We start from the raw sequence: 19,130 nt of genomic DNA, 5'->3' as shown, positions 1-19,130 counted from the left end.
CCTCAGAAAAATTTTATCGTGTGATATTTAAGTGCATAAACTACCTTACATCTGTTTTATACTATCATTGGAGAGGGAAATGGCAACCCAGTCCAGTGTTCTTGCCTGGAGAATCCCAGGGATGGGGGAGCCTGGTGGGCTGCCATCTATGGGGTCGCACAGAGTCGGACACAACTGAAGCGACTTAGCAGCAGCAGCAGCAGAGCATTAAGGATGACAATTTTCTAATGGTATAATCTTGAAACTTAAAATTCAAGAGGAAATCAACACATTTGAAAAGTGGGGGAGTTGACAAACAAGTTCTGTTTCAGGAAGAGTTTATCTGCTCTCATTCGAACTCAGTTGGACCAACCTAAAGTTTCTGCCTACGTCTCCACAATTAAGACCACAGCAAAGACAAGCTCTAAAATAAAAAACATTTTCCCAAATCCAGATTTTTGTCACACCTACAGGTATGTTTAGCAGAAAATCATCTGTAAGTCAGTTATCCAGGGTCAGCAACAAAATCCCATGTTTTCTCATTTCTCAGGATTTTCAGCTGAATGGTCTAAAAAATATGGAAGCAGTTTGACATATGCTAAATCTTAAATATTGCCCTACAGAAATGAGTGAAGTAAGTCAGAAAGAAAAACACCAATACAGTATACTAACACATATATATGGAATTTAGAAAGATGGTAACAATGACTCTATGCGAGACACAGATATAAAGAACAGTCTTTTGGACTCTGGGAGAAGGCGAGGGTGGGATGATGTGAGAGAATAGCATTGAAACATGTGTATTATCATATGTGAAACAGATCACCGGTCCAGGTTTGATGCATGAGACAGGGTGCTCAGGGCTGCTGCTCTGGGATGACCCTGAGGGATGGGATGGGGAGGGGGGTTCAGGATGGGGAACACATGTACACCCATGCCTGATTCATGTCAGTGTATGGCAAAAACCACTACAATATTGTAATTAGCCTTCAGTTAAATACATTAATTTTTTTTTTAATTGCAGAATTCTTTTTGGTAGCACTTAAGCATTCTCATTGCCGTTTGTGATTGAGCTCTCCAGGTTCTTAGAACCACTGCTCTTTTTTCTGGGAAGTCTGGACAATCTGGAGAAAACACAGTGGGATGGTTGAGGGAGGCCCACTACACAGCTGTGGGTTGAAAACTGCAGTAAAGGGCACCCCACAGTTTAGGAACAAGGAGCCTTATTTGTTGTAAAGGAAAAACTGGGAAGAAGGGATTTTTACTGAACAAGGTATCCAGCTCTTCCAAGCATGGCACTTTTTTCTGATGTCTACATTTGGCCATTTATTTATGTGTCTTTCTTGAACTTAAATGGTTTTCAACTTTGAATTTCTCCTCTGTAATCTTCAAATTAAGGAAATGACTCTGGATATAGTCACTTGACATTTCTTTGGTGATTTCATGGTTTCTAGAAAGTGACAGAGAAAGGGAGGTTGGGAGGTGAGGGTTGACACAAGCAGAGAAGCTGAGCCCCTTGCAGTCTGCACTTCTTCAGAATCCAGCATTTTAGGGATTCCTTAGCAGTTAAAGCAATTTTAAGTTTGCAGACAGTTGTTGTTTAGTCACCCGGTCGTGTCTGACTCTTTGGGGACCCCATGGACTGTAGCCCATCAGGCTCCTCTGTCTAGGGGATAATCCTGGCAAGAATACTGGAGTGGGTTGCCATTCCCTTCTCCAGGAAATCTTCCTGACCCAGGGACTGAACCCTTATCTCCTGCACTGGCAGGTCGACTATTTATCCCTGAACCACCAGGGAAGCCCCAAATTTATTATTCCCTTTGTAATTAGAAAGTATATATAGATAATGCATGTGTGCAGCTCAGTTGTGTCCGACTCTTTGTGACTGCATGGAATATAGCCCGTCAGGCTCCTCTGTCCATGGAATTTCCCAGGCAAGAATACTGGAGTATGTTGCCATTCCCTTCTCCAGGGGACATTCCCAACCCAGGAATCAAACCCGAGTCTTTTGTGTTTCCTGCATTGTCCAGCAAATTCTTTACCACTGCACCACTTGGGAAGCCCAAGTATCTAGAAGGGAGATATTTTGAGACTGCAATATCCTGCTCCACATCTTAGTTTGCCCTACTAAAATTAGCATCCGGCAATGATTCTTGCCTACAACAGTTATTTCTGTACTATCCGTCAATTATTGTTAGCTATTTCCATTTCACTGATCCTTTCGTGTTTATTAGTAAAATCTTACTGTGAAGAAGAGTGGTCCCTTCTCCCCCATTCATTTATTTATGAAAGTATTTACTCATATCAATATGGACTAATAGATGTTTGCTTTATTCCATAGACTATAATCCATTACTATTATTACTATTTATTTTTCAGTAAATAATCAAGCTCCCTCAGGAAGGTGCCTCTGTGCTTTTAACATAGCCTCTACTTTTTAAAAAATGTACTTTCTTACTTTTTGGCACTCATAACATCCCTACCTTAGCTTTGAAATCAGTTTTCCCCCAAAGCCCTGATTTCTTTTGTTTGGGTGATGTTTAGAAACCAAGATCTAGATGTCATTACTTCTAAACCCACCTATATATCTTTAGCTATATATCTATATAAACTATTAAAAACTAATTTTTTTGATTCTTATCCAACACAGTAGACAGCTTCCTCATTCTTATTTTAACTCCTATCTCTGTGAGAAATCAAGATTTACATTAACCATACATAAACTTTGTTTCAGGTGTACTAACCTACCTCTGTGAAAACCAAATTTAATAGAGGATGGTATTTGTATCCTTTTTTTATTTTAACAATATATACATAGTAAACTATTGTTTTCCAGAGTTACTTAGGCTAGTCATTTTCTTTACCAACTCCTTCACTGTAGCTGTATTATTCATTGGTAATGCAGTTACCCCTCTTTGAACTCCATTCTGGGCTCCTCTGATGTCCTGGTTGACTTTGTTTTTAGTTGTATGAAACTTCAAGGTTCTAAAAATTAGAAATACACAAAAAGATTATACTTTCCCCATTCTTCCCACTTAGACACTGTGGATAACCACCTCCATTCATGTTTCTGGTTTGTTCTTCCAATATTTCTTTATGTATAATTTCTTATTTCCCTGCATTTCTTATGGAAGATAACACCCTGTAGATTATCTTTTGTACTTTCCTTCTTGTACTTAGCAATATATCCTAGAAGACATTCTGTATCAGTTCACAGTGATTGTCCTTATTCTTCATATGGTTGCTTACTTCACTGTGTGGAGATGCTATAGTTTATTCAGACCCACTTATATATGGGTAAGTGGTGTTATAGCTTTGTTACATTTTGCCAAATTCCCCATCCAGAAGATTGTTCCAGTTTGCATTCTTAGCCATATTAGGGAATGCCTATTTTTTCATAGCCTGACCAGTAGCATGTGTTGTCATATTTCCAGATTTTCTCCAATCTGATAGGTGAGAAATGGTAACTCAGATTTGCTTTAATTTGCATTTCTTTAACTATGAGTGAGTTTAAGCATCTTTATATATGTTTAAGGAAATGGCAACCCACTCCAGTGTTCTTGCCTGGAGAATCCCAGGGACGGGGGAGCCTGGTGGGCTGCCATCTCTGGGGTCGCACAGAGTCAGACAGGACTGAAGCGACTTAGCAGCAGCAGCAGCAAGGGCCACATATTTAAGGGCTATTTCTATATATTTCTGTGAATTTTGTATTCATATCTTTTTTTGCCATTTTTCCTTTGGGTTTTGGTCCTTTGTCCCTTAGTTTTTAAGAGCTCTTGTATATTTTAGCTTTTTGTTTGGGATATACATTGCAAATGTGTTCTCCTAGTTTGTTAGTTGCCTTTTAAGTTATGGTGTTTGCCATCCAGTTTTTTTTAATTTCAATTTTTATTAATAGAAACTATTTTGTTGCTTAAAAAAAAGAGTTGACCATCATCTAAGCCTTCAGCAAGTCACCATCATTTTGCTGGTGGCAAGTCTTGCCTCAGCGTTGATGGCTGCTGACTGATCATTGGGGTGGTGGTTGCTGAAGGCTGGGGCTGAGTTTTAAATAAGAAAGCAGTTAAGCTTGATGTGTCGATAGACTCTTCCTCTCACTTGAACACTTAGAGGTCCTTTTAGGGTTATGAATTGGCCTAGTTTCAATATTGCTGTGTCTCAGAACAGAGAAACCTGAGGAGAGTGAGAGATGGGAATCCCTGATCAGTGGAGCCCTGGGAACACAGAACGCACAGAGAATGTGCCGATTGGGTTCATCACTTCACATAGCATGTTTCATGGCACCTGAAAGCAATCACAGTAATATCATCGAAGGCCACCGATCTCAGATCACCATAACAAATACTGAAAAATTTGAAATATGGTAAGATACCAAAATGTGGCACAGAGACATGAAGTGGGCAGATGCTGTTGGAAAGATGGCACTGAGAGACCAGCTCCACGTGGAGTTGCCACAGACCCTTCAGTTTGTAAAACAAAAAACAAAACAAAACAAAAAAACTATATGTGAAGTGCAGTAAGATATGCCTGTATTTTGTTTTATCTCCTCTAAATTTTGAATCATAGTTTGAAAGCCTTTTTCAGCATTGAGGTTAAAGAAGAATTCGCTCATTTCCCCCCTAATACTCCTATGGTTTCATGTATTATATTGAGATTCATGATCTATTTGAAGTTTCTTCTGTGTCCCTAGTGAGGTGTGGATCTAATTTTATCTTTTGCTAAAGGGCTACCATTTTACTAAAATGTTGATCTTTACACCAGTAATTCCAGATCCACTCTTGTACTAAATTTCCTTATGCCTTTGGATCTGTTTTTATTCTTTTCCTTTGGTCTCTGTCTAATCATGTGCCACAATGTTTCAATCATAGGAACTTTACAATATAGTATGTTTTAGGCAGGGCTAGATCCCTCTCACAGTTTCAGTGTTTTCCTGGCTATCCTTGCACATTTATTTTCCATATGAACTTCAGTATCAACCTAACTCCATAAAAAAGCTGATTGGTATTTTATTGAGATTGTAAATGTATCAGTTAACGTTGAAGAGAGCTGACATCTTTATAATGTTGAGTCATTCTATTCAAGAACAGGGGAAACTGTGCAGTTGTTCAAATCGACTTTTGTGTGTCTCAGGAGAGTGCCATTAATGTTTTAATCCAAAGAAGAGATTGATAACAAAAGGTTTGGGGCCCAAGGAGTCTCAGGGCACCATCATCAAACAAGGCAGGCAGGATGGTGGTTGCCTCTCCGAGCACTTACCTACCAGATGGTAGATTCTGCGCTGGGTCCTGTGGATACAAAAGCGAAACACCTGCTCCCTGCCCAGGAAGCACTCACAGTCTAGTGAAGGAGACAGATTATTAAACTGACAGGAGCAATTACTCTTTTCTTCCCAAGGATAGCCCAGTCTTTCACTGAGGAGGCGATCTAGAGTCAGTGTCTGCGAGCCATCAGAGAGGATGTTGACATCGGTTGTATGAAACCTAGCTGGAAATTTGTTTCTCGAGGTTATGAATGCATTCAATCACTTTTGCCTGGAACTGTGTCTTGCTGCCAGAGAAGGCAATGGCAACCCACTCCAGTACTCTGGCCTGGAAAATCCCATGGATGGAGGAGACTGGTGGGCTGCAGTCCGTGGGGTTGCTAAGAGTCGGACAGGACTGGGCGACTTAGCAGTAGCAGCAGCAGTGTCTTGCTGCTGCGTTGCTTCAGTCGTGTCCAACTCTGTGCAACCCCATAGATGGCAGCCCACCAGGCTACCCCATCCCTGGGATTCTCCAGGCCAGAACACTGGAGTGGGTTGCCATTTCCTTCTCCAATGCATGAAAGTGAAAAGTGAAAGTGAAGTCACTCAGTCTTGTCTGACTCTCAGCAACCCCATGGACTGCAGCCCACCAGGCTCCTCCATCCATGGGATTTTCCAGGCAAGATTTCTGGAGTGGGGTGCCATTGCCTTCTTAAAAGTCTATTTGTAAAGTGTTCGAGCCCTTTGTTTTCATGCCTGGGTATCAAGTGAGGTATCAAGTGAAATGTAATAAGTTCACTCCAGCAGCAGTTAGGGCACAGCAAGCTTCTCTTCTCAAATCATTTTACTTTCCCTTAGCCATTAATAATTTGTCTATAAAGGAAGCAAATCCTCAAAGACTTTTATTGTTCTTCCCCAATTTTTCTACAAATTCTTGCAATTTAACGTGTGCCTAACACTTCTTTGGTGAGTAATGACAGTGTTGGACCTCATGTTTACATGTTTTAAACAAAAAATAGTTGCTGCCTAAATGGAGTTAATGACTCCTTCAAGCTTAATTCAATCTTATTTTGAGAGTTAAACAGTATCTTAAGTCAAATGTGATCCTGTGGAAGTTAATTAACCCTTTCAGGATTATTGATGTTCCTATTTGTTCAGTCACTCAGTCGTATCCAACTCTTTGTGCCCCCATGGACTGCAGCACGCCAGGCTTCCCTGTCCTTCACCATTTCCCAGAGCTTGCTCAAACTCATGTCCATTGAGTCAGTGATGCCATCCAACCATCTGTCCTCTGTCATCCCCTTCTCCTCCTACCTTCAATCTTTTGCAGCATCAGAGTCTTTTCTAATGAGTCTACTCTTCCCATCAGGTGGCCAAAGTATTGGAGCTTCAGCTCCAGCATCTATCCTTCCAATGAATATTCTGGATTGATTTCCTTTAGGATTGACTGGTTTAATCTCCTTGTGGTCCAAGGGTCTCTCAAGAGTCTTCTCCAACACTGAAAAGAGACAATTGACCTTCTGAACTGCCCTCTGGCCAAATATCAAATTCCCCGTCTCACATTCTCTCATTCAGTTCAGTTCAGTTCAGTTCAGTCGCTCTGTCGTGTCCGACTCTGTGAGCCCAAGAATTGCAGCATGCCAGGCCTCCCCGTCCATCACCAACTCCTGGATTTCACTCAAACTCATATCCATCAAGTTGGTGATGCCATCCAGCCATCTCATCCTCGGTCGTCCCCTTTTCCTCCTGCCCTCAATCCCTCCCAGCATCAGAGTCTTTTCCAATGAGTCAACTCTTCGCATGAGGTGGCCAAAGTACTGGAATTTCAGCTTTACCATCATTCCTTCCAAAGAACACCCAGGACTAGTCTCCTTTAGAATGGACTGGTTGGATCTCCTTGTAGTCCAAGGGACTCTCAAGAGTCTTCTCCAACACCACAGTTCAAAAGCATCAATTCTTCGGCGCTCAGCTTTCTTCACAGTCTAACTCTCGTATCCATACATGACCACAGGAAAAACCATAGCCTTGACTGGACAGACCTTTGTTGGCAAAGTAGTCTCTGCTTTTCCATATGCTATCTAGGTTGGTCATAACTTTTCTTCCAAGGAGTAAGCATCTTTTAATTTCATGGCTTCAGTCACCATTTGCAGTGATTTTGGAGTCCCCCAAAATAAAGTCTGCCACTGTTTCCACTGTTTCCCCATCTATTTCCCATGAAGTGATGGGACCAGATGCCATGATCTTCGTTTTCTGAATGTTGAGCTTTAAGCCAACTTTTTCACTCTCCTCTTTCACTTTCATCAAGAGGCTTTTGAGTTCCTCTTCACTTTCTGCTATAAGGGTGGTGTCATCTGCATATCTGAGGTTATTGATATTTCTCCTGGTAATCTTGATTCCAGCTTGTGCTTCTTCCAGCCCAGCATTTCTCATGATGTATTCTGCATAGAAGTTAAATAAGCAGGGTGACAATATACAGCCTTGACATACTCCTTTTCCTATTTGGAACCAGTCTGTTGTTCCATGTCCAGTTCTAACTGTTGCTTCCTGACCTGCATATAGGTTTCTCAAGAGTCAGGTCAGGTGGTCTGGTATTCCCATCTCTTGAAGAATTTTCCACAGTTTGTTGTGATCCACACAGTCAAAGGCTTTGGCATAGTCAATAAAGCAGAAATAGATGTTTTTCTGGAACTCTCTTGCTTTATTGATGATTTAGCAGATGTTGGCAATTTGATCCCTTGTTCCTCTGCCTTTTCTAAAACCAGCTTGAACATCTGGAAGTTTACGGTTCACATATTGCTGAAGCCTGGCTTGGAGAATTTTGAGCATTACTTTACTAGTGTGTGAGATGAGTGCAATTGTGCAGTAGTTTGAGAATTCTTTGGCATTGCCTTTCTTTGGGATTGGAATGAAAACTGACCTTTTCCAGTCCTGTGGCCACTGCTTAGAACAGAATTTTAAGTTTCACAGTGGAGCTCTGATAATGATAGGACTCTGATGTGGATATATGCTGTTCACTGCAGAATTCAAGGTGGTGATGCTGATACCAGGACAAGGGACAGGGTGGGAGAGGGGAAGGAATCCCAGTCCTTTCCATTCCTTCTCATCTCAGCTTGAAAGTAAAAGGAACACTTTCAATGCAGCTTTTCAAAAAGCGAAGACTGTTTCTTTAGGGAGCCTTAGAGTCCAGAAGGGAAAGTGATGAAACATAATCTTAGAAGCCTTTCAGAATGAGAATCAGGCAGCTATTATTCAAACAAGCTGAAAATAACCTTACATGGAACTTGCTCAGGAGTAACTCCTAGAGTTTAACCAGTGGGTTTTTTTTTTTTCCTCTTAATTTCTTCCCTCCTCTTTTCTGCACAGAACTGTAGTCATTCAGTTGCATCCATTCATTCCCCTAAAGACAGCTCAGTTTTTTTCACTGAGGAGGGGAACTAGAGTCAGCATCCCTATCCTCCACACTCACCCCCTCTCCAACCCCTTTCTCCACCCTCACTCATACTTTTCCTCTTTCATTTTCATTCTAAAGTGGTGCTCCAGGAGGATTATATAGTCTCCAAAGCTTTGTGATTCATCACCATCCTCAGTAATCTACAAAGCTACTTTTTTTTTTTTTTTCTGATTCTTATACCCTTTTACCCAAGAGAATGTTATGTCCTAAAATCACTGGTCAGGTCAGTTAATATCAGCAGGTTTCTTCCAGTCATCCTTCCATCAAACAAGAGTACTTATCTCAAAATAATAGCTAACATTTATAGAGTGGCACAAGTTATAATCGGAAAATGTCAGAAACATAGGAAAGGGAGGCCAGAATGCCAAGGGGTCATTAAAGATTGACAAGCTAAGAAGTGTGAAATATGGAACGGAGTATGATTTTTCCCACTTAGTTTCATTATAGTTATATAGGAGGGAAACACATTTGCTCTTTTCCTCTTTCCTGTAGCCTTTTTTCATCTGAGTGTTTGACACAGGGCCAGTAGGAGATGCTACAGTAACTTCTCAAGAGTAACTGCTTCCCTTCCACTCCTGTCAGTGTAGATATAACATCCCACACTGTATGTGAAGTTTCTAACAATAGGAGTTTCTCACCACTGTTTTTAATGTTCTTAGCTGACCTAGTGGTAATGTCTAGGTGTAACCCCAGGAAACCACATCCATCCATGCACTTCATAGATGAATTTCTGCTTAATGGCACCCCACTCCAGTACTCTTGCCTGGAAAATCCCATGGATGGAGGAGCCTGGTAGGCTGCAGTCCGTGGGGTCGCTAAGAGTCGGACACGACTGAGCGACTTCACTTTCACTTTTCACTTTCATGCATTGGAGAAGGAAATGGCAACCCACTCCAGTGTTCTTGCCTGGAGATTCCCAGGGACGGTGGGGCCTGGTGGGCTGCCGTCTCTGGGGTCGCACAGAGTTGGACACGACTGAAGTGACTTAGCAGCAGCAGCAGCAACAGCCTCTCCATATCTGGTTGTTTTCATCTCATTACGTATTAAGTTTTGGCAGAATAAGTTATGAAAAGGAGCATTTCCAGATTTACTTGCTATATCACTGCTCCTTTCCCTTCTGTAGTTTCAGTTTTATATTTTACGGCACGTAGAGGAAAGAAATGAATTATTTATAAACTAAGTAAATGAAATGTTTATGTTTTAGCTTGTGTCCTCCCCCTTAACCCCACTTCCCTGGAGATTCAGAATTTGTGTTTTATTATCTTTGGACTAAAAATAGAACTATGCAGTAGTTATAACTGTGTGGGATTTACTGGCTTGTGGTCTTCCTTGGATTTGATGGTTACTACACCTTGAGTCTTAGAGCAAGCTCACTGTGACTTAGTTATTGTAATTTAGGACCAGCCATGCTTCAAACTGACAGCCCTGCCCACAGACCCACACCAGTTCCTGCCCTGGGGTAGGTGGAGGGCAGAGAGCATCTGAAACGGACACCTTGTCACTAGGAAAAACCTACTTCAAAATTTTTTCCCGACCCACTTTCTCTCCTACTGGGACTCCATTTATATTTGACTATTTGATATCATCTCACAGTTACAGATGTTCTGAATTTCAAAACATTCTTTTCTTTTTATTTCAGCTTCAGTCATTTTTATTGACTTGTTCAAAGTGCACTCATCCCTTTCTCTGCAGTATCCAATCTGCTATTTGCCCATCTAATAAATGTCAACTTCTGATATCACAGTTTGAAGTTTTAAAATTTCCATTTGGTTACTTCATGTTGTTCCCATTTTTCATAGAAAATTCTATTTCCTTACTCATAATATGCATTTTCTTATAAATTCCTTGATAATGTATAATAATTGTTCTGAATGACTTCGTTTTTTGCTTCTTGTGCTTTTTGGTTTCCTATTATGCACATGTTAACTTTTAAGAAATAAATGTTATTTTAAAAACCTTAAAAAAAAATAAACTTCCTGTCTACTAATTTCAGCAGCAATCTCTGAGTCTGTTTCTATGTCATCTAAATTTTCTCTTGATTATCACATTCCTGCTTCCCCACATTTTTCATTGATAGTTGTATCTATATTTTTATTTTTATCATATATTGAGAAAAAGAGAGGGAGGGAAGCAGGGGACAGAGAGAGAGACACACAGAGAGTTCCAAACATTGTGAATAAAGGACATTGGAGGCTTTAAGATCTTGCTGGTATTTGAACTGGAGGGGTTACTTCATTTCCAGACATATTAGATTCACCTTGACCTTGTAGTCCAATCACAGTGAAAATGCCCAGGACCCATGTGGTTGCCCTTTGGTCATTGGCCCCTCTCCCACTGTTTCTTTGTCTACTGGGGGGAAGGCTGGGTGAATAGATTCCTGGAACTGAGACCCTCAATTAAATCCCCCAGTCAGTCATCCAAAGAAGGGCTGACTCTTCCCCTTATCCCTGAGCAAGGTCTTTCCGTCTCTGGCAGCTCACATGAACCCTGGATTCAAGTACAGAAGCTGCTGCCATTCTCTGTTGACCTACGATGGGTTCATCTCTTTCTGGAAGGTAATTTATCCAGTCATCTTCCTGCCACCATTCTCCACTAGCCTCATAGAAAAGTATGGTTTTTATTTTGTCTGGGTCTTTTCTTGCAGTGTCTGTGAGAGCAAAAGTATTTTACATCTTCCTGCATCCTCACTGAAAAAAGCAGAAGTCTGAACTGCTTCTTTGGTTCAGCAATTCTATGCCCTGGCAAAGGCCACATGACATTGAGGAATGTTCATAAAGTCCCCAGAGAATCTCTGTGGTATCAATGGCTTTTTGTTACAAAGTAGAAAAAAGATGACTAATGAAATTTCCTGAGAAGATATGATTTGTATTTTCCAAATGAGATAACAAATGGAGGATCATTAAGGACTACCTCATCACAGGATCAGACACTATGAGGAAACCACACGGCCACAATCACAGTATTTCAGAGCTGGTAGAACAGCTTGGTGGTATTCAGTCACCCAGTCGTGTCCAGCTCTTTGCGACCCCATGGACTGCAGCATTCCAGGCCTCCCTGTCCCTCACCATCTCCCAAAGTTTGCCCAAGTTCATGGCCATTGCATCAGTGATGCCGTCCTCTGATGTCCTCTTCTCCTTCTGCCCTCATTCTTTAGAACATCTTAGGTGGTCTAAAGTCCAAATTCCCTATTTTATGGGCATTGATACTCATTTGGGTTCATTTGATAGACTGAATTTCTTTTTCCTTTTCTAGTGCCTGGGGAAATCCTATGAGTAAACATCAGCATGTTTTCATCAGACCTGTAATGAAGGCTGGTCTTTCCTTTTTTATTCCTTATAATCAAAAATACCAGAAAGTGGTTATCTTCTGAATTTGAAGTCTTAAAAAAAGGAAGAAGCTTCAAACTTAGACCTCACAGCATAGGGAAAAATCACACCATCTCTGCATAAAGGAAAACAGGTGATGGTGAGTGGTGTGGTCATCTTTCGACAGAAAATAACACCTCAACTTAGTGTTTCTGAGGCAGAGCAGATCTGGAGGGTCATGGGCATTTTGGAATGCATAGGAATCCTTCTAGATCAGTGGGATATCATAGAAAAATAGGCCAATGAAGAGTACACCTCAAACTCTTCAGTACTGACTCATAGGCTCAGGGACTAAATATCCATGCTTTGGACATGTAAAAACTAAAAGTAGAACTCATGGTGGTTGAACTGTTCTTTTCACGGTCTAAAATTGATATCCCTAATGATTTGTGTTGAGATATGGTCCACTGCTTGTTTGGTTTTCTATTTAAGCTGTGGCTTGTGACCTTGCTTTCCCATGTAGTGTTTCTTAAAAGTTCTGGGAAAAGGTGCTTGACAGTCACCTTCACGCTTTAACAGGAGATCAATAGTTATTTCCTATGGGAACTTTAGAGTTCCAAAGAGCTTAAAAAATTGAACCAGAAATAGCCAAGGAAGGAAAGAAAAACAGTGACCCCGTGATAAATACCCTGTTAAGTAAGCTTACAATCCAAGAGAAAACAGGAAATTTGGGAGGCCTATACATCTTTAGGAAGGAAAAGAGGAAAGTTTGTGGTTGATACAAGAGCATGGTCTATGACTGGTTCCATCAATTGGGATACAGAGAAGCATTTGTTCTTTCAGAGAATAATTGATTCAATGGCCAATGGTCATAATTGGTCAATGTCTTCTCTGGAATTTATGGCAATGCCATAAACTAAACATAAGTGAACATCTTTTCTCAGTCTTTCACAGGAAAAGGTGATTTTCATTATTGGAAGATTTTTTTTTTTTTTTCACAAATAAGAGATTAAACTCTGTTCGCTTTATGGTAGCTCCCAATAGATATGTTTTGGTAAGAAGATTGAGAAATAATTGTGATTGTTACCTCCAGCCATCTCCAAGATTCTTAAGGACACTTTATGGTTTGCAAACAAAAGGTATTAAATGTAAAAATTTTGTCAGCAAATGATATTCTTTATGCAGTTTATGTTTTGGTTCCTTTTGTTTGTTTTATTCATTTGTTACTTTTTTTAAATTTAAATTTATTTATTTTAATTGGAGGCTAATTATTTTACAATATTGCATTGATTTTGCCATACATCAACATGAGTCCACCACGGGTGTACACATGTTCCCCATACTGAACCCCCCTTCCAATTCCCTCCCCATACCATCCCTATGGGTCATCCCAGTGCACCAGCCCCGAGCATCCTGTATCCTGCATCAAACCTGGACTGGTGATTAGTTTCGTATATGATATCATACATGTTTCAATGCCATTCTCCCAAATCATCCCACCCTCTCCCTCTACCACAGAGTCCAAAAGACTGTTCTATACATCTGTGTCTCTTTTGCTGTCTCGCATACAGGGTTATTGTTACCATCTTTCTAAATTCCATACATATGCATTAGTATACTGTATTGGTGTTTTTCTTTCTGACTTACTTCACTCTGTATAATAGGCTCCAGTTTCATCTACCTCATTAGAACTGATTCAAATCTATTCTTTTTAAAGGCTGAGTAATACTCCATTGTGTATGTGTACCACAGCTTTCTTATCCATTCATCTGCTGATGGACATCTAGGTTGCTTCCATGTCCTGGCTATTATAAACAGTGCTGCGATGAACATTGGGGTACACGTGTCTCTTTCAGTTCTGGTTTCGTCAGTGTGTATGCCCAGCAGTGGGATTATAAGACAGTTCTATTTCCAGTTTTTTAAGGAATCTCCACACTGTTCTCCATAGTGGCTATACTAGTTTGCATTCCCACCAACAGTGTAAGAGGGTTCCCTTTTCTCCACACCCTCTCCAGCATTTATTGCTTTTTAATGTAAAGAATGTATTACCTTAGCTTTTCTCTGGGTAGTGAGTGTTTCAGAGAGCACTGACCATAATACAGAAGTGGGAAAAAATAGAGAAGATTTATGAAAAATGGGAAGATTACAATGCTGAAGTTTGTGCTTTGGCAACTTGACATACAGAGGATGAAGGGGAAATAGCCCCCAGTTCCTCTTACCCCTGCCCACCAGTGCCCTCATTGACCAAACCCAGATAGAGACGATATGACAAGAGGTCTTTGAAATATAATCTACAAAGATCAGCACCCCACCCTCACCTCCCTGAAACAGAGCAGAGTGAGGAATGGGCAGGGAATGACGGAAGGAAACCAGACCCAGGATCAGCTTAGAACCCTAAGGGGTCCTGTCGTGGAGGAGCAGGATGGCACCTGTAGGAATATCATGCAACGTGGCTTAGCCAGCAGCAGCCAAGAGCTCTTGCTATCCGTCAATTCACATCCAATACTGAGGGGGATTTATTTTAAATGGGAAGATTGATTTATAAGCAAGGGTTTTCCTTGTAGCTAGGCCAACAGGATTTAAAAAAAAAAAAAGATAACTGAAGATTACTAGTCATCATTGTTTTGTAATATTTAGACTCCCCCCAAATTGTAAACACCATCAGCAACATAAATTGAGAAGGTGTGCATGAGTGCTAAGTCGCTTCAGTCGTGTCCAACTCTTTGTGACCCCATGGACTGCAGCCCACCAGGCTCCTCTGTCCATGGGATTCTCCAGGCAAGAATACTGGAGTGGGTTGCCATGCCCTTCTCCAGGGGATCTTCCTGACGCAGGGATTGAACTCACATCTCCTGTGGCTCCTGCATTGCATGCAGATTCTTTACTGCTGAGCCACTGAGGAAGCCCAAAATTGAGAATACTGCTGGGTGAAGTCCATAATTTATGGACTTAGACAAAAGCTTGGTTAATATTACATGGCAATTCACAAAAAGTAAAACGTCCCTAATCATCTACTCACCCTAAATTACAGTGGTATCAGAGAAAGCAAAAACAAAGAATATATCAAAATATTATTTTAATTTACAATATTGTTTTCATCTGAACTGGGAACTAAGAAAACCTTTACTGGTATAATTTTTGTTGTTGTATGTCTACTGCATTTTAAACATATTTATTTTTATCAAAGTATAGTTGCTACACAGTACTATTTGTTACAGCTGTACAATATAGTAATTCACAATTTTTAAAGATTATACTGCATTTATAATTATTATAAAATATTGGCTACATGTAAATTCTCCATGTTGTACAATATATCCTTGTATATGTGTGTGTAATATATATGTATATGAATATATGGTGAATACACAGTTCATATATGTGTATGTGTGTGTAATATATATATATATGCCACATCTTTTTTATTCATTCATCTGCTGATGTCCATTAGATTGCTTCTGTATCTTAGCAATAGTTAAGAAATGTTGCTATGAACACTGGGATGCATGTATCTTTTAGAATTAGTGTTTTCATTTTTTTTCAGATATATACCCAAGAATGGAATAGTTTTGTCACATGGTAGTTCAATTTTTAGTTTTTTTGAGAAACTTCCATACTGTTTCCCACAGTTCATTCAGTTCAGTTCAGTTGCTTAGTCATGTCCGACTCTTTGTGACCCCATGAATTGCAGCACGCCAGGCCTCCCTGTCCATCACCAACTCCCTGAGTTCACTCAAACTCATATCCATCAAGTCGGTGATGCCATCCAGCCATCTCATCCTCTGTCATCCCCTTTTCCTCCTGCCCTCAATCCCTCCCAGCATCAAAGTCTTTTCCAATGAATCAACTCTTTGCATGAGGTGGCCGAAGTACTGGAGTTTCAGCTTTAGCATCATTCCTTCCAAAGAACACCCAGGGCTGATCTCCTTCAGAATGGACTGGTTGGATCCTTGCAGTCCAAAGGACTCTCAAGAGTCTTCTCCAACACCGCAGTTCAAAAGTATCAACTCTTTGGTTCTCAGCTTTCTTCACAGTCCAACTCTCACATCCATACATGACCAATGGAAAAACCATAGCCTTAACTAGAGGGACCTTTGTTGGCAAAGTAATGTCTCTGCTTTTCAGCATGCTATCTAGGTTGGTCATAACTTTCCTTCCAAGGAGTAAGCATCTTTTAATTTCATGGCTGCAGTCACCATCTGTAGTGATTTTGGAACCCCAAAAAATAAAGTCTGATGCTGTTTCCACTGTTTCCCTATCTATTTCCCATGAAGTGACGGGACCAGATGCCATGATCTTCGTTTTCTGAATCTTGAGCTTTAAGCCCACTTTTTCACTCTCCACTTGCACTTTCATCAAGAGGCTTTTGAGTTCCTCTTCACTTTCTGCCATAAGGGTGGTGTCATCTGCATATCTGAGGTGATTGATATTTCTCCCGGCAATCTTGTTTCCCACAGTAGCTGCACAAATTTACATTCCTAGCAGTACAGGATTCCCTTTTCTCTGCATCCTCGCCAGCATTTGTTATTTTAATTCTTTTGGACGATAGAGATTCTGACAGGTGCGAGGTGATAATCTTCTTATGGTTTTGATTTGTATTTTCCTGGTGATTAGCAATATTGAGCATCTTTTCATGTGCCTGTTGGCCATCTGCGTTCCTCTTTGGAAAAATGTCTATTCAGTTCTTCTGTCCATTTTTTAAATTGGGTGTTTGTTTTTCTGATGTTCAGTTTTATGAACTGTTTATATATGCTAGATATTAATCCCCTATCAATCATACCATTTGCAAATATTTTCTCCCATTCAGAAGTTTGTCTTTTCATTTTACTAATGTTTCCTTTGCTGTGCAAAAGCTTTTAAGTTTAATTAGGTCTCATTTGTTTATCTTTGCTTTTATTTCCTTTGCTTTAGGAAACAGGTCCAAAAATAATATTGCTACAATTTGTGTGTTCTGCCTGTATTTTTATCTAGGAGTTTTATAGTAGCTGGCCTCACATTTAGCTCTTTAATCTATTTTGAGTTTAATTTTGAGTATGGTGTTAGAGGATTTTATCCTTTTACATGTAGCTGTTGTAGCTGTCTCGTTTTCCTGGCACCACTTATTAAAGAGATTACCTTTCCTGCAATGTATATTCTTGCCTCCTTTGTTGTAGATTAATTGATCACAAGTCATGAGTTTGTTTCTGGGCTCTCCATCATGTTCCATTGATCTGTGTGTCTATTCCATACTGTTTTGATGTGGCTTCCCATCTGGTGCAATGGTAAAGAATATGCCCACCAATGCAGGAGACCCAGGAGATGTGAGTTTGATCCCTGGTTCAAGAAGATCCCCTAGAGTAGGAGACGGCAACCCATTGCAGTATTCTTGCCTGGAAAATTCCATGGGCAGAGGAACCTGGCAGGCTACAGTCCCTGGCTTAAAAAAAGAGCTGGACATGATGTGCACACGAGGGCACACACACATTGCTTCGATGGCTGCGGCTTTGCAGTATAGCCTGACGTCAAGGAGGGTGACTCCTCCAGCTTTGCTCCTCTTTCTCAAGATTGATTTGTCTGCTTGGGGTCTTTTGTGTATCCATAGAAAATTTAAAGTTATTTGTTCTAGTTCTGTGAAAAATGCTGTTGGTGTTTTGATAAGGATTACACTGAATCTGTACGTTGCCTTGGTTGTACCACCTTTTTGATAGCCAAATTGAAAAATGTGAGTGTGTGCGCCTGTGTATACTTTTTCAAGTCATATTAAATTGAAAGGCTCTACTACAGGTGTGCCTCCATGTAAAGGTTAGCCCATGATTCTACAGGTTCCTGAGTTACCAGGCTTCCAGATTTGAAAATCTTATTCTGTCTCTAAAGAAATAGATATTGATCTTTTAACAAATAATAAAACAATCTGTGACAGGAAAACTCCTTGTTTTCAAGGCCATGTGCTAAGCAATTGTTCCCCTAAGAGATGCCCGAACCTCCTAAAGTAATTCATCTTGGCAGGTGGATCATCAGCTGTTACTATCTCAGCACCCTTGGCAGAAAGCAGCTTTTTGGAAGTCTCCCTGTTGAACCCTAAGAGTGGCAACTAAAGGATAATCTGGTTTTTCCTGTTAGAAGATTTGATTGAAAATACGTAAAGTCTCCTGCATAAGATAAACAGTGTAACCTCATACCTGCTATATTTTAGTTTAGCTTTTTATACTTTACTGTATTCATTGGGATTCTCCAGAGAAAGAGAACCAATAAAGTATGTGTGTGTGTCTATGTCATATATTCATTCATATATATATGAGATTTTAAAGAATTGGCTTATGCAGTTATGGATGGTAGCAACTCAGAAATCTGCAGGGTGGGCTGGCAGGGCCTGGGGACCCAGAGGAGAGCTTATGCTGCAGTTCAAATCTACCGTCTGCTGCAGAATTCCTTCTTGTTCAGGAAACATCAGTCTTTTCTTCTACTCAAGCCTTCAGCTGATTGGAAGAACTTTACCCATTTTGTAAGAAGATCTGCTTTATTCAAAGTCTATCAATTTAAATGTAAATCTCATCTAGAAACACCCTCACAAAAGCATCTGAAACAGCGTTTGGCCAAATATTTTGGCATCATAACCCAGCCAACTTGACACATAGAATTGACCCATTACTTTTAGTTTGTTATTTTATTTTAAGAACATGTGCCCCAACACCCCCTTCACTCAATGTTAACATCATCTGCCCAAGGGCCGAGACCCTCTACCACACACTCCTCACTGTATCCGCAGCATCCAGGTCCAGAGATGAATGAGTGACCTTGTGCTTCTAACAGCCAACTTCTTTTGTTTCTCCCACTCCAGTGGCATTTTAGGCAGCAACTGACTTGACAAAAGCCTTCAGCGCCTCTTTATCTAACCCCCACCACACACATATAACACCTTACTTAGAGGCCATAGGAGCATATACTAAAAATAGATCACCCTAAATACATAATGCATAAGTTAACTTCTAATCATGATATTGCCCAACTATTACCCTGTATTGTCACAGGAGGAGGGAACTGTGTTTGCTACAAGTGTTCTCTGCTTCCCTGAGCAAGCTTAAGCTTTTTAATACTTTTTTTCTTCTTGTCACTGTCCTTCACACACAGTCTCACATCCTCTGTCCTCTCTATTCTCTTTTTTTTTTTGCAGAAC

Source organism: Bubalus kerabau, chromosome 9, assembly GCF_029407905.1.
Source record: "Bubalus kerabau isolate K-KA32 ecotype Philippines breed swamp buffalo chromosome 9, PCC_UOA_SB_1v2, whole genome shotgun sequence".
Taxonomy (NCBI): Eukaryota; Metazoa; Chordata; class Mammalia; order Artiodactyla; family Bovidae; genus Bubalus; species Bubalus kerabau.
Note: the sequence above shows the minus strand (reverse complement) of the source record.